This window comes from Rhinolophus ferrumequinum, chromosome 21, assembly GCF_004115265.2.
Source record: "Rhinolophus ferrumequinum isolate MPI-CBG mRhiFer1 chromosome 21, mRhiFer1_v1.p, whole genome shotgun sequence".
NCBI classification, from domain to species: domain Eukaryota; kingdom Metazoa; phylum Chordata; class Mammalia; order Chiroptera; family Rhinolophidae; genus Rhinolophus; species Rhinolophus ferrumequinum.
In genome coordinates, this window is record NC_046304.1 from 1308252 (window position 1) to 1322061 (window position 13810).

General features: G+C 45.8%; 1 pseudogene; it reads right to left on the bottom strand.

Annotated features, from left to right (window-relative positions):
- Positions 1-11643: 11643 nt before the first annotated feature.
- LOC117012641 (ATP synthase subunit epsilon, mitochondrial-like) lies at positions 11644-11827 on the bottom strand (annotated as a pseudogene).
- Positions 11828-13810: the final 1983 nt, after the last annotated feature.

A 13810-nucleotide genomic window follows, 5' to 3' on the forward strand; every position in this document is an offset into this window, starting at 1 on the left:
ACAGGTACTTGGGGGAAATTCCCTGAATCTGTCAGTGGAACTGGGAAGTAGGGAGCAGGTGGGTGGAGGGAGGGGGGACATCTGTTGGGAGGGACCTGAGTGGGGACGTAAAGACTTTGGCCTTTATCCCACAAGGGGGGACACCCTGATGCCTTTCTTTTCTTTCTTTTCTTTTTTTTTTTTTTAACTTTTTATTAAAGCGGAATGACTGGGCCCAGGCTCACTATTTTTTTCCTTTTTTTTTTCTTTTGTATTGCTGCTTCATAGATGGTGCAGGGCCCTTCTTCCTGCGTGCCACCTGAAGGTGTGTGATGTCTGTTGGTCTCTCTTTTCACAGTGCTGAGATCAGTCAGTGCTTTCCCATGTTGCCAGCACCAGCTGTAGGTAGAAGAGAACCGTGAGCTGACTTGGGTTGTGGTGGTCCCCTGGTGGCTGCAATGTGGAGAGCTCACATGTGACCTCATCCTCGGGATCTGGGGGAGGGAGTGAGGGAGACCTTTCTAGGTCTGGCCTGAGGTATGGCTGTGAGGCAGAGACAAGAAGAAGTCTTTGCAATATTAAAGGGAGAGAATTGACGTCATTTGGCCAGTGATGGGCTGAGCAGCCGAGGGAGGGCTGGGGCTTGATCAGCAAGATGACTGAACGCCAGCCCTCTCTGAGGTCACTGAGACGGAAAACGTGAGGAGGATGAGGGTTGAGAGGCAGACGGGAAGTTCCACTCTGGGCAGGTGTAACTTGAGAACCTGAGATCCGGTCAAGGGGGACGTGTAGTGGCAGCAGGCTAGCCAGAGCTGACCGCAGACGAGAGGCTGGGGCTGGCACTGCAGATCCGGGAGGCCCCGGAGTGGGTGAGGTCTCAGCGGGACCGCGGAAGCAAACAGGACGGCCCACCTTTATGAGCCGCCCTGATGACGCCAGCCCTTGAAGGAGCCGCGCCTCCGGGACCCACCCACAAACAGACAGGTTATGGTCTTGGGGAGGGTGAGTGACCTCGACTACAGGGAGTTGAAAAATAAAGGGAAGGCATCTGCTTCCTCAACTGCAAATCTGATTAAAACCCTTCCACATGCATTGGTACAACCACTCAGGAAAACTGGCAGCATGGACGACAGCAGGATGTATGTCGACCCTGGAGCCGGAGATTCTACTTCCAAGTGGACACCTGCAGACACACGCGCATGCACCAAGAACAGAAGGGTTGTAGCAGCTCTGTTCATAACAGCCCCACACTGGAAACAGCCCAGATTAGCCATCAGTGCTAAAGCAAATAACTGTGCTGTGCACCGCACAGGGGCGTAGCACTCAGCGGTGAGAGTGGACAAGCCACACGCGCACTCCACCACGCAGCTGAACCTCGTAGACATACTAGTGCTGACTGAAGGAAGCAAGACACAAAGGGCACCTCATGAAACATTCTACTTGTAGGAAGGTTAAGAACAGGCAGAATCACTGGCCGGTGTTACAGGTCAGGTCGTGGTGACTTACGGACAGAGGCCGAGGGGGTCTTGGGGGACTAGTGATGCTCTGTGTCTTGACCCGGGTGCTGGTGGCACAGACATATCCAGCATGCGGTCACCCCTCAAGCTGTGTGCACCTCTGCATGCATGTCTGACTTCAGTAAAGCCTCCCAAAGAACGGTCAGACTTGGGAAGCACCCAGAGACCTCTGCGCTATGCTCCACACCCCGGGCAGGCATCGCCTGCTCTGACCTTGCCTCCTGCCCTGTCTTGATCACCTCCAGGCCGTCTGCCTGCCACGCTTCCTGAGGCCCAGCTGTGTCTGACTGGCAGGCTCCCACACATCCCGCAGGTCCCTCTCAGGCCTAACCGTGGTGGAGGGAGGCCCACGCTTCCGGCTTAGCAGACTCTACTTTAAGGGCCAGTGAGGGCAAAGGTAGACCCTCCTGCTCCTCCCACCTATTCCCCCACCCCCGCATTCCCGTGAGTGGAGGTGCCAGCCTCAGTGCTCACCCATGGAAATGTTTGTCACGCTTTGGCCACGTGTCAGCCTGGACAATGTGGAAAGAACAGGGGCCTAGAATTTCTAGAAGACTGTGATTTCTAGGGAAAGGGGGCTGCAGCTCGGCCACGCCTCTGGGCCCTTCATCTCTCAGCATTTCCTTGGAGCCTTCTCTGACCCTCACTAGTGCAGGCTGTTTGGCTCCACTGTGAAGGGCAGGGCCCTGGGATCTGGGTTCAGGTCCCGCTCTGCCGCTCTGCTGCTGGCAAGCCTCTCAGAGCCTCTTCGTCGTCTGATAAAGGTGCCTTCCCATAGAGCTGTCGTGGGACTTAAAGGAGTTCGCACATGACCAAAAGCTCGTCAGCTCAGTCTTCAGCACAGACCCAGGATCTGAGCGCGGCTCACCTTCTCGCGCTGGTCCCGGCCACCATCATCACGCCCTGTGCCATCGCCGGTCTGCCCACTTCCCCTCTCTGCACATTAGCCACCTGGCCCCCGTGCTATTCTTCGAACCGTTCTGGCACACGCCTGCACTCGCTGTCTCCTCTGCCCGGAATATTGTGCTCCAGACATATTTGGTGGCTCCACTGTCTCCACACCTTTGCTCAAATGTCACCTTTTCTGTGAACGTTTCCAAGTGGAACACCACCCCCAGCACGCACTCTTCCCTTAGCCGGCTTCGATTTCCTCTATGGCTCTGACCATCGTCTGCCACTGCAGGTGTGTCACCCACTTAGCGTTTATTGTGTGCTCCTTCCCACTAGAACAGTGGCTCACGTGGCCAGGACCTGGGCTTTTCTTCACTGGCACATGCCAGCACTCGGAACAGAGCGTGGCATAGAGTAGGTGCCCTGGTTGGGTCCATTCTGATTACTCAGGGTCTGTGCCACACCAGTTACTGGTTGGGAAACCCTGACTGGGTTTGCAGAGCATAGAGGAGCCAGCATAGTGATGGGACATTTGGGGCTGGAGGCAGAGAGGGTCTCCTGGCCCCCAAAATACCTTCTTATTTAGTTGCCATAAGGCTCCAAATTCCACTGAAGCTCCCATTCTTTGGGATCCAACCTGTCCCCTCTGCTCCTCTTTTCAAATGGAAATACCCCAGTGCCAGCTCACAAGCCCCTGATGTGTGGTACAGGCTGCTCCTACCAGACTCCATAATACTGCATAACAAACCACTCCAAACTCCGCGGCTTCGAAAACAGCCATGTATCAGTGTTTGAGTCCACGGCTGGCGGGTGACGCTGCAGATGTCGGCAGGGCAGCCCTGGCCCCAGATGGGCTCACTCACAGGTCCGTGTGCAGGCCGAGGAAGGCAGCCTCCTCCACGAACCTTGTCATCCAATAGGCTAGTGGGCGTGTCCTCCTGGCAACCTCAGCGGGTTGAGAGACAGGGAAGCTCTGAGGTCTCTCGAGGACTAGGCTGGAAATTAATACACTGCCACTTCCGCTGTCACAAGCTGAGCCAGGGGCTGGGGAGACAGACTCCAATTTGTGATGAGAGAAGTTGCAAAGTCACCTTCAAAGGATGTGCATACAGGGAGGGGTGGAGAATTAGAGCCAATTCTTGGTATCAAGCTTTTACACTGCTTCCAATCTTCCTTATAAACTCAGGATAAGGCAGAGGAAATAAGTAAATAAATATATAGATAGGTTTCCATGACTAAGAGCCAATTTCAGAGTCCATTTCCTGTCCGTTGTCCAGCTACCTGGCTGGACAGACCATGTGGAGAGACCAAGCTGAGCGCCGCCTCCAGCCGCTTCCTCCAAGCTACAGGTGAAGGAAGCGCTCCTGGACCCTCCAGACCACACCCGTGGCCAGTTAAGTCCTCTCACGTGACCCGCCCCACATGCACCGATCATCCAATGGGGAGCCCTGCCAGAATCCCTGACTCAAACTGAGATCTAGTTAAATGGTGACAGTTTGAAGCCACTGCCTTTGGGAGACTGTGAAGGCCTGGAGCAGGAACTGGACTGGGCTGATCTAACTCCCAAGCCTCAGACCCCAAGGAACTGTCGCCGCAACGCTGAGAGGCTCAGTTTCACAGGAAGGGAGATGGCTCTCCAAAGGAAGCTTTGAGACAGCCACAGCTTTTGAAAATGAGAATGTCAGTGGAAATGTGGGAAGTAACCCTCAATAGCCTGTCTCGGGGCCCAGGGCTCCTCCAGGTGCACCCCTGAGCCTTCCTGTCCCACTGGTGTGGGACCAGGTATTCCAGATGCCATCTGCCACCCTGCCTGAGGACCTGCCTGCTTTTGCCCAGCTCAGATCGGCCTGCAGAGCACATTGCAATAACTCCGTGGGTTTCCTGCCTGTCAGAAAAGGCAGTTTCTACCCAAGGCTTATTATTCAAGTCTTCCCCGGAGATGTCATGAATAGCATGAATGGCTCTTGCGGAGCGAGAATAAAGGTGAGGAGGTGGCAGGGCTATACCTGCAGTTACTATTAAATAATTACTACTGGTCTTTTGTCCTTGTTCCTTCACATCCAGATTAAATCCGTGGTTTATATAATAACTCATTTGTTTTTATATTCAAAGAAAATGCGAACAAAGAACACAATAGGAAGTGTGCCATGACTCAGGATGCTTGCTCCCCCACGTACCTGCTGACAGCCCGAATGCTGGGGGCCTTTGTGCAGGACCCAGAACTTTTGTCTGAAGCCACACGGTGTAGAGCCACCCTGTGACCTCTCCGTGTGGTTTCTGCTCTTCATGTTTGCAAAGCATCCTTGTATTCTCTCTCTTCAAGCCTCCCTGTGACTCAGCACTGTCCTTATTTTAACCAAAGCTGTTTTCAGACCACTGACACCTGAAAAGCTGTCCTGGGCAAGCTTTCCCACTAGGATTCCCCATGGCGCCACGGCCACTGGCAGTGGGTCCAGCCTGCAGTGTGTTCAGTTTGTTCTATAAAGTCTTTTCTTTCTTTCTTTCTTTCTTAAAATGAGCCACCATTTAAAAATCAGGATTTCACTTAAAAACAGTGGCAGACTGAGGGTTACCTGCTCAGTAGGTATTTCCCTTGCTTCTTTCGTTATGAATCCTGATTTTAGACAGGGCAGCAATGTACCCAGCTAAAAGATTACAGTTCCTAGCCTCTGTTGTAGCAAGGTGAGACCCTGTGACTCGGTTCTAGCCCACAAGAGGGAAGTGGAAGTGGATGGTGGCCCGCTCGTACACTTACTTCCTTTCTTCTTCCTGCTGTCTAGAACAAGGCTGAGTGGCTGGTTCTCCAGCAGCCATCATGAACTGTGAATTGACCTTGAGAATAATAGCCACACGTTGAGATGGTGCAGGAGAAGGAGAGAAGGAGCCTGTGTCTCTTGGGTGACTCTAAAGAGCCCTGAACTGTGTGCCTCCTGACTTCTTTACCATGAGTAAAAAATAAACTTTTCTCTTACTTAAGACCCTGTATTGTGGGGTTTCTATCATACGTAGCTAACCTAATCCGGAGACATTGCTTCTCTTGAAAAATCAAAATATCTACTAATCTAGGTATGTACTTGTGGGGACAGAGCCAGGAGTGCAGTTTCCAGGCTCTCGGCCTCACGTGGAAAGGTGCTGGCTCAGGTAGTAAATGGCCATCAACTGTGATTGGATGGCCATCAGCTGTGGCTAGTTGGCCGTCAGCTGTAACCAGGGAGCCATTGGCCACTAATATAACTGCTGTGGCTACGCTAGCAGCAAAATGGGGGGCTAGCAAGAAGATGGTGGCTGAGCTAGCAAGCACGGATTGCAGCTAGCGAGTGAGGTTGGTTGGCAAAGAGAAGTGGATGGCAGGTGGCGGATAGTGTGGCTCCTGCTTCCTGTGTCTCCAACCCAGCCACCAGTGAGAATATAGTGGTATGACCCCTATCTATAGCTCCGTGGGTGTTCCTTTTTGGCCTCAACATATCCTGCGTTCTTATGTGGGGAGCGGGACCAGAGACCCTGCATGACACCCTGCATGACAGTACTCTTAAAAAAACACAAAATTCAACCAAATAAAACTGAAGATCCAATTGGTTTTATTAAACAATTCATAAATCTTACATCCCATCTAGCAACTAGGAGGGTGCTCAGGGGTTGTACAAAATGGAAAGTTTCTATAGGAAGAATGGTGGGGCAGGGGAGTTAGGAACAAAAGAAAAGAGTTATTTCTGGGCCCCAACATCTTGTCCTTGTAGGAAAAGAATGGGAAGAGTTTCATCATGCAGATTATTTCTTCTTTCTTTGGGAGATGGATAGGGCCATGTAACAGATTACCTAACAGATTACCTTACTGGTCTTTGACTAGAAAATTCCACACTGGTCAATTAAGATTGTACTTCTGGGAGAGGTTGAAACTGCAATTAGATCAGGCACTCAATATAGGTTTGGTGTCGTGGGCTTTTAACACCAAATGATGCCATTTTAGGCTTCTGGTTTTTCTCTTTAACAGTACTCTTTCTTCGTAGCTGCTTTGCTGAGATATAAATTCATATACCATACCATTCACCCACCGACAGTGTCAAGGATGAGGAAACGTCCCTCTTTCCCTCTTATTTCTTCTAGGCGTTTAAACAATGCACATGGCATACAGCAGATTAACCCTTAGAAGATCAAGTTTTAATATATGTGTACGGGGACTCATATGAGCAGGAAAATTCCGAAGACAGTAAGACAAAATGAGGTATATCTGCCATTCATAACTCAAGAGGGGGAAGTAAGGTAATTGACAGGGAGATGAAAGGAGTTAATGTTTAGTAAACAGATGTATATTGGGCCCTCTTGCAACAATGGGACACAGAGAGCACTTGGGTCAAATGGCCTTGTTAGGTTCCTTCCTGTCTATCACACCCAGTTCATATTAAAATATACTTATCTATGAAGACAACTCTGTTCCTGGAGCAAGTCCTTTGTCTAAATTCTTTTCTGCAGTAGGGAGGAAGGTCAAAGGTTCTTCTTGAGCCTCTGGGCCTTGACTGTTTTCAGCCAAAATCATCTTCATGTCAAAGTGACACTTACTGGGGTGACTACACAGAGCTGTGCATCCCTCAGACACTATCTACTTTTAGAACATTTTCACTGGCCCCGCCCCCCCCAAGAAACCCCATACCCATTAGCAGTGTGGACAAAAAAGGGGGTATGTGCAAGTTCATTGATCAAAAATAACCTCACAGGGTGATCTGGTCATAAATCCCTAACCGGGCAGGTGATGGGTAGTCATGCCCCAGACGTACCACTTCTTTAGTAAAGGTTTTTAAGCAAGCCCTGTCTGTTTTTCCTTGTGTATCTAAGGCTAACACACCTTTGGCATGCCAGAAGTCATTCTCTCTTCCAGACCCTTGGAAGGTGTAACCACCCCCAAGGGAACACATAATCTTGTTAACTATCCTGTTCCTTGCTTTCTCTCCCATCTTCATGCAATCTTCCTTACATTCCCTCTTTAATTCAAAAGTGTATTTAAAAACTGCCAAACTGTCATTCGCTGGAGCGTTTGAGATCTTATTTCCCAGCAATGTCATCAGTTTGACTCAAATAAACTCATAAAAATTCTCCACAGGTTTGGATATCTTTTACGTCAACAGCAGTCATCCTCATTCCCCTGCCCCAGCCCTGCCACCCACTTTCTGTCTCTACTGATTTGCCTATTCAGGACATTTCATATAAATGGAATCATACAGTATGTGGTTCTTTGCGACTGGCTTCTTTTACTCAGCAGTGTTTTCAAGGCTCATCCATATGGTATGGTAGCATGTATCAGGATTTCATTCCTTTCTGTGGCTGGATAATATTCCACCTCATGGGCATACCGTATTTTGTCGATCCATTCAAGTGATGGACACTCCTGATGGGCAGCTGCTGGCTGAAGTGGAGGCACAGCTCCTCCTACAGATGGGGTGCCGCTCTCCAGTCCTTCCCGCTGTCTTCTTTCCCTCAGGGCTGAGTGTGGGTGGGCATTCATCATCACACCTGTTTTCTTATAGAAGAAAAGTATTTCTTGGTTCCCAGTTCTGTAATAAAAGTAGGAAACCAAAAGGTCATCAGAAACAGTTTTAAACAAAACCTTCAAGGCCGAAAGCTTTTCTGAAAGAAAGGTTTGTTGAGTCATGTCTAGCCAGAAAAAGGAGCAGGTCCTGGGACATGTGGTCGAAACCACCAGCAGCTGGGCTGGATGGAGAAGGCAGCATGTCAGCTGTCCTGAGAATGACAGGGCTCTTTCATATAATGAGTTTGGAGAGGAAAGAGGCACTTTTTTTTAAAGAATTTACATTGGCTATCAATAAGGAGGTGGGAAAAGGGGAAGTGGAGAGAGTTCTGGGATAGGTGAATAGCTCTTAAGGCAGAAGCACTTGAAGCGTTTGGACCGCTTATGTGCAATGGTCCAGAAAGTTACTGGGGAAGCAGGATGCATTGGCGTCTGGTGATTGGCTACTCTCTCTAGATAAGAGCTGAAACAGCTGCCTGGAAGTTGATTCGAAGTTTCAACATACCTTCACGAATGTGAGCAGCCTTCTGTGGCTCTGTTAAGAGATTAACTCTCCTTGTCTCCTTCTCTCACCCTCTAGCCTGCTATAATTTAATTCAAAACATCTCAGAAATTTTCTCTTGTCAACAGTCACAGCCCTCCTTCTCCTCCTTCCCTTTCTCCTTCCCCTTCTCCTTCACCTCCTCTTTCCCCTTCCCCTTCCCCTTCTTTGGCTTAAACAACAGAAACTTCTTTCTCACAGTTCTGGAGGCTGTAAGTCCAAGATCAAAGTGTCAGCAGGGTTGGTTTCTCCTGAGGCTTCTGTCCTTGGCTTGCAGACAGCCACCCTCTCGTCACCTCTTCACCCGGCCTTGCCTCTGTCACAGCACTTTCCTTACATCCAACCTTCCTTGCCCAACCCCTGTGGGAATTTTGAGTTTGCGGCTCCTGGTCTGGTTCAGCTTGTCGTTTTAAAAAAGACATGAGGGACATGACCCGCTCGCTCTCTGAATACTCTCCATCTGGTTAATGTTTCTCTTAAAGAGTACTAAGGAGGGAAAGTGTGCAAGGAGGGAAATGGCAGGAGGTGAAAGCGGCCAAGTACCCATGTTAGACAATGGCACAGTCCAAGCTCTTCCCTGGGCAAAGAGGGGTGGGGTGACTGTCTCAGGTTTCCCTTCCCTCTCTATCAGCCGAAAGTGAGAGGGGCCAGACCCTCACTCTGGAGCATGCACCCAGCACTTCCCACTTGGCTCTTGCAGAGGCCCCAGGCTTGGAATCCCAGGCACTACAGAGAATCCCTTTCCTGGAAGGATGCGTGCAGAATGAGACTCGGTCCATCCTTCTCGCCTGGGCTTATTCCCAATCCCAGGGATTCCCAGCAAGTTGTCCTTGTTGAGGGCTCATGGGCAAATGAGGACAATGTGGTCTGTACCATGCCTGACTGGTACATGTGTCATCATATAAGGCACCTCAGCGAGAGTTTGCCAGATCTTTATTCTGAGACAATGTCTTACAGTTTTGGGGATTTTTGAAGGGGTGTTCAAAAATAGCCTTTTCCCACCTATACTGACAGCCATGATAGATAGTAATTTGATTTTTCTTGATTGATGACACAAAAAGTTGGCAGACTTAAGGCAGTGCCCCTAATTTTAAAAATAATTTTTATTTTTCAATTACGGTTGACATACAATCGATCTATTTATTTCAGGTGTACAAAGTAGTGATTAGACATTTCTGTAACTTATGAAGTGATCACCCTGATAAATCTAGTACCCACCTGACACCATACATAGTTATTACAATATTATTGACTATATTCCCCGTGCTGTGCTTTACATCCTTCTGATTATTTTCTGACTACCTGTGTACTTCTTGATCCCTTCCCCTTTTTTATCCTGTCCCCAATCCCACTCCCATCTGGGAACAGTAAAAATGTTCACCATATCTAGGGGTTTACTTTTGGGATTTTTTGTTTATTTTGTTTTTTTAGACTCCACATATAAGTGAAATCGTATGGTATGTGTCTTTCACTGTCTGACTTATTTCACTTAGCATAATAACTTCTAGGTCCATCCATGTTGTTGCAGATGGCAAGATTTCATTCTTTTCTGTGGCTGAGTAACATTCCATTGTTTGTATGTACCACTTCTTCTTTATCCATTCATTTATTGATGGACACTTAGGTTGCTTCCATATCTTTGCTATTGTGAATAATGCTGCAATGAACATATGGATGCATATGTCTTTTCTTTTTTTATTTATTATTTTGCATTAGTTCCAACTATACAAAACAACATAATGATTAGACATTTACCCCCCTCACAAAGTGATAACACACACAAGTCTACTACCCATCTGATACTGTACATAACTGTTATAATACCATTGACTTTATTCCCTATGCTGTACTTTATATCCTTCCACTACACACACATGCACACACGCACACACACACACACACACACACACAGAGGGTACCAAAAAAATATATACACATTTTAAGATAACATCTCTTAAAATGTGTATACATTTTTTTGGCACCCCGGGTATATGAAGTGTGATCAAACAATATGGTGAATGTTTAAATTCAAAAAAAATATTACAGTAAAAGACACATTGCCATTAATCCCCCTTAAAATACTTGCCCTCACTTCAAACACACTTATCCCATCATTCTTGCCACTTTCTGAAGCAGTTCTGGAAGTCCTCTTTTGTGAGTGTCTTTAGTTGTGCTGTCATGGCTGCCTCCATGTGCTGAATTGATTCAAAACGTTTACCTTTCGTAGTCATTTTGACTTTGGGAAAGAGCCAGAAGTCGCACGGTGCCAGATCCAATGAATAAGGTGGATGAGGACACATTGTGATGTTTTTATTTGACAGAAATTGCTGTACCAGAAGTGATGTGTGACACGGAGACTTTGTGTTGTGATCATGAAATATGGTGAATGCTGCTGCTGAGTGCCATCCAACGGAAAGGCAGGGATCTTCAATATGGTAAGCAGTGCATTTAACCTTATCGTGTTTCCCCGAGAACAAGAACTAACTGGAAAACAAGCCCTAGCATGATTTTTCAGGATGACATCCCCTGAACATAAGCCCTAATGTGTCTTTTGGAGCACAACTTAATATAAGACCTGGTCTTATTTTCGGGGAAACATGATAGTAACAGTGTGGGACAAGTTTCAGCTAGTTCGGTGCAGTCAGTCTGGTATGAGCTATGGTTGAGAGAAGGTGTGTTTTAAAGTGTGCTATAAATCATCTTCCATCATGACAACGCTCCTTGCCACACATTGCTTCTGGTATATGGCATTTTCTGTCAAATAAAAACATTATGGTGTGTCCTCATCCACCTTATTCAGTGGACCTGGCACCATGTGACTTCTGGCTCTTCCCCAAAGTCAAAATGCCCATGAAAGGTAAACATTTTGAATCCATTCAGGACACCGAGGGAGCCACGACAACACAACTAAAGATGCTCACAAAAGAGGACTTCCAGAACTGTTTCAGAAAGTGGCAAGAACAATGGGATAAGTGTGTTCCAAGTGAGGGGAGTATTTTGAGGGGAACTAATGGCAATGTGTCTTTTACTGTAATAAAATTTCTTTTTGAGTGAACCATACTTTAATTTTTTGGCATTGTCAATCTACAAACAAGACAGACATTTTTTTCCCCTAAAGTGAGATTGTTTTCAATTTGCCATAACATGTGCCCACATATCTTCACCTTGAAAATGTAGAATTTCAAGCTTTAGTCACGGTAGATTATTCCTTTTTCACTTTCACAATTTTTACGCTGCTGCCAGAAGTCTTTTTGGCATTTGCTTTGAATTCTGTTTTTAGAGCATCTCTCATTGCTTTTGCACAGATCTGGAGGTACTGGATGTAGCTGAGTCCAGCCTTCACCAGTATGCCGTCATGATGTCACGAGACTGGGCTTGTTGGGCCAAATCACAAGGACAAGTCAATGTTGGCTCATTGTGCGACCCAGCAGCCAGGAGATCAGGCCTGAGAAGCAGAAGGGGTGGGGTTTCAGACCTGCCAACTTTTTTGACCCTAAATGTTTTTAATTTAAAAATTCACTGTATTTTTTAATCACATCATATGTGTACATATATATGTATATATATATCACATCATATAAATATATATTATATATTGATATTGATATATTTATATACAATTATAGTTGACATTCAATATTATTCTATATTAGTTTCAGATGTACAGCACACTGGTTAGGTATTTGTATAATCTATGAATTGATCCACCTGATAAGTCCAGTATCCATTTGACACCCTACATAGTCTTTACAACATTATTGACTATATTCCCCATACTGTATTTCACATCCCCGTGACTATTTTGTAACTACCAATTTGTACTTCCTTATCTCTTCACCTTTCTCACCCATCCCCCAACACCCCTCCCATCTAGCAACCGTCAGTTTGTTCTCTGTATCTATAAGTCTATTTTTGCTTTATTTGTTCATTAATTCTGTTCTTTAGATTGCACATATAAGTGAGATCATACGGCATTTGTCTTTTGCAGTCTGACTTATTTTACTTAACATCATATCCTCTAGGTCCATCAATGTTGTTGCAAATGGTAAGGTTTCATTCTTCTTTATGGCAGAGTGATACTCCGTTATATAAATGCACCACAGTTTCTTTATCCAATCGTCTATTGAAGGGCATTACCGTTGTTTCCATGTCTTGGTTATTATGAATAGTGCAGTAAACATAGGGGTGCATATATATTTTTGAATTAGTGTTTTGGATTTCTTTGGATAAATACCCAGAAGTACATCGCAGGGTCATAAGGTAGTTCTATTTTTAATTTTTTGAGGAACTTCCATATTCTTTTCCATAGTGGCCGCACCAATTTGCAATCCCACCGACAGTACATGAGGGTTTCCTTTTCTCCACATCCTTGCCAACACTTATTGTTTGTTGATTTACTGATGATGGCCATTCTGATAGGTGTGAGGGGCTATCTCATTGTGGTTTTTACTTGCATTTCGCTGATGATTAGTGATGCTGAGCATGTTTTCATGTCTATTGGCCATCTGTACGTCCTCTTTGGAAAAATGTCTCTTCAGGTCCTCTGCCCATTTTTTAAACGGATTTATTTTTCTGGTGTATGAGTTTTTAAAATAAATTTTAAATATCAACCCTTTATCAGGTGTATCATTGACAAATATCTTCTCCCATTCAGTAGGATGTCTTTTTGTTTTGTTGAGGGTTTGCTTTGCCGTGAAAAACAAACAAACAAACAAAAAAATTTTGGTTTGGTGGAGTCCCCTTTGTTTATTTTTTCTTTTGTTTCTCTTGTCCAAGGAGATATAGCAGTAAAAATATTATTAAGGGTAATGTCTGAGAGTTTCCTTCCTGTATTTTCTTCTAGGAGCTTTATGATTTGGGGACTTCCACTTAAGTCTTTAATCCATTTTGAGTTTATTCTTGTATGTGGCATAAGAAGATGGTCCAGTTTCACTTTTTTCTTTCATGTATCTGTCCAGTTTTCCCAGCACCATTTATTGAATAAACTGTCTTTACCCCAATGTAAATTCTTGCTTCCTTTGTCATAGATTAAATGATTATATAGGCATGGATTTCTTTCTGGACTCTCTATTCTGTTCCATTGATCTATGTGTCTGTTTTTATGCCAATACCATGTTGTTTTGATTACTATGGCCTTGTAGTATAATTTGATATCAGGTAGCATGATACCTCCCGCTTTGTTCTTCTTTTTCAGGATTGCCATGGCTATTTGGGGTCTTTTGTGGTTCTATATAAATTTTGGGATTATTTGTTCTAGTTCTGTGAAAAATGCCATTGACATTTTGGTAAAGATTGCTTTGGGTAATATGGATATTTTAACTCTATTAATTCTTCCTGTCCATGAGCATGGTATATGTTTCC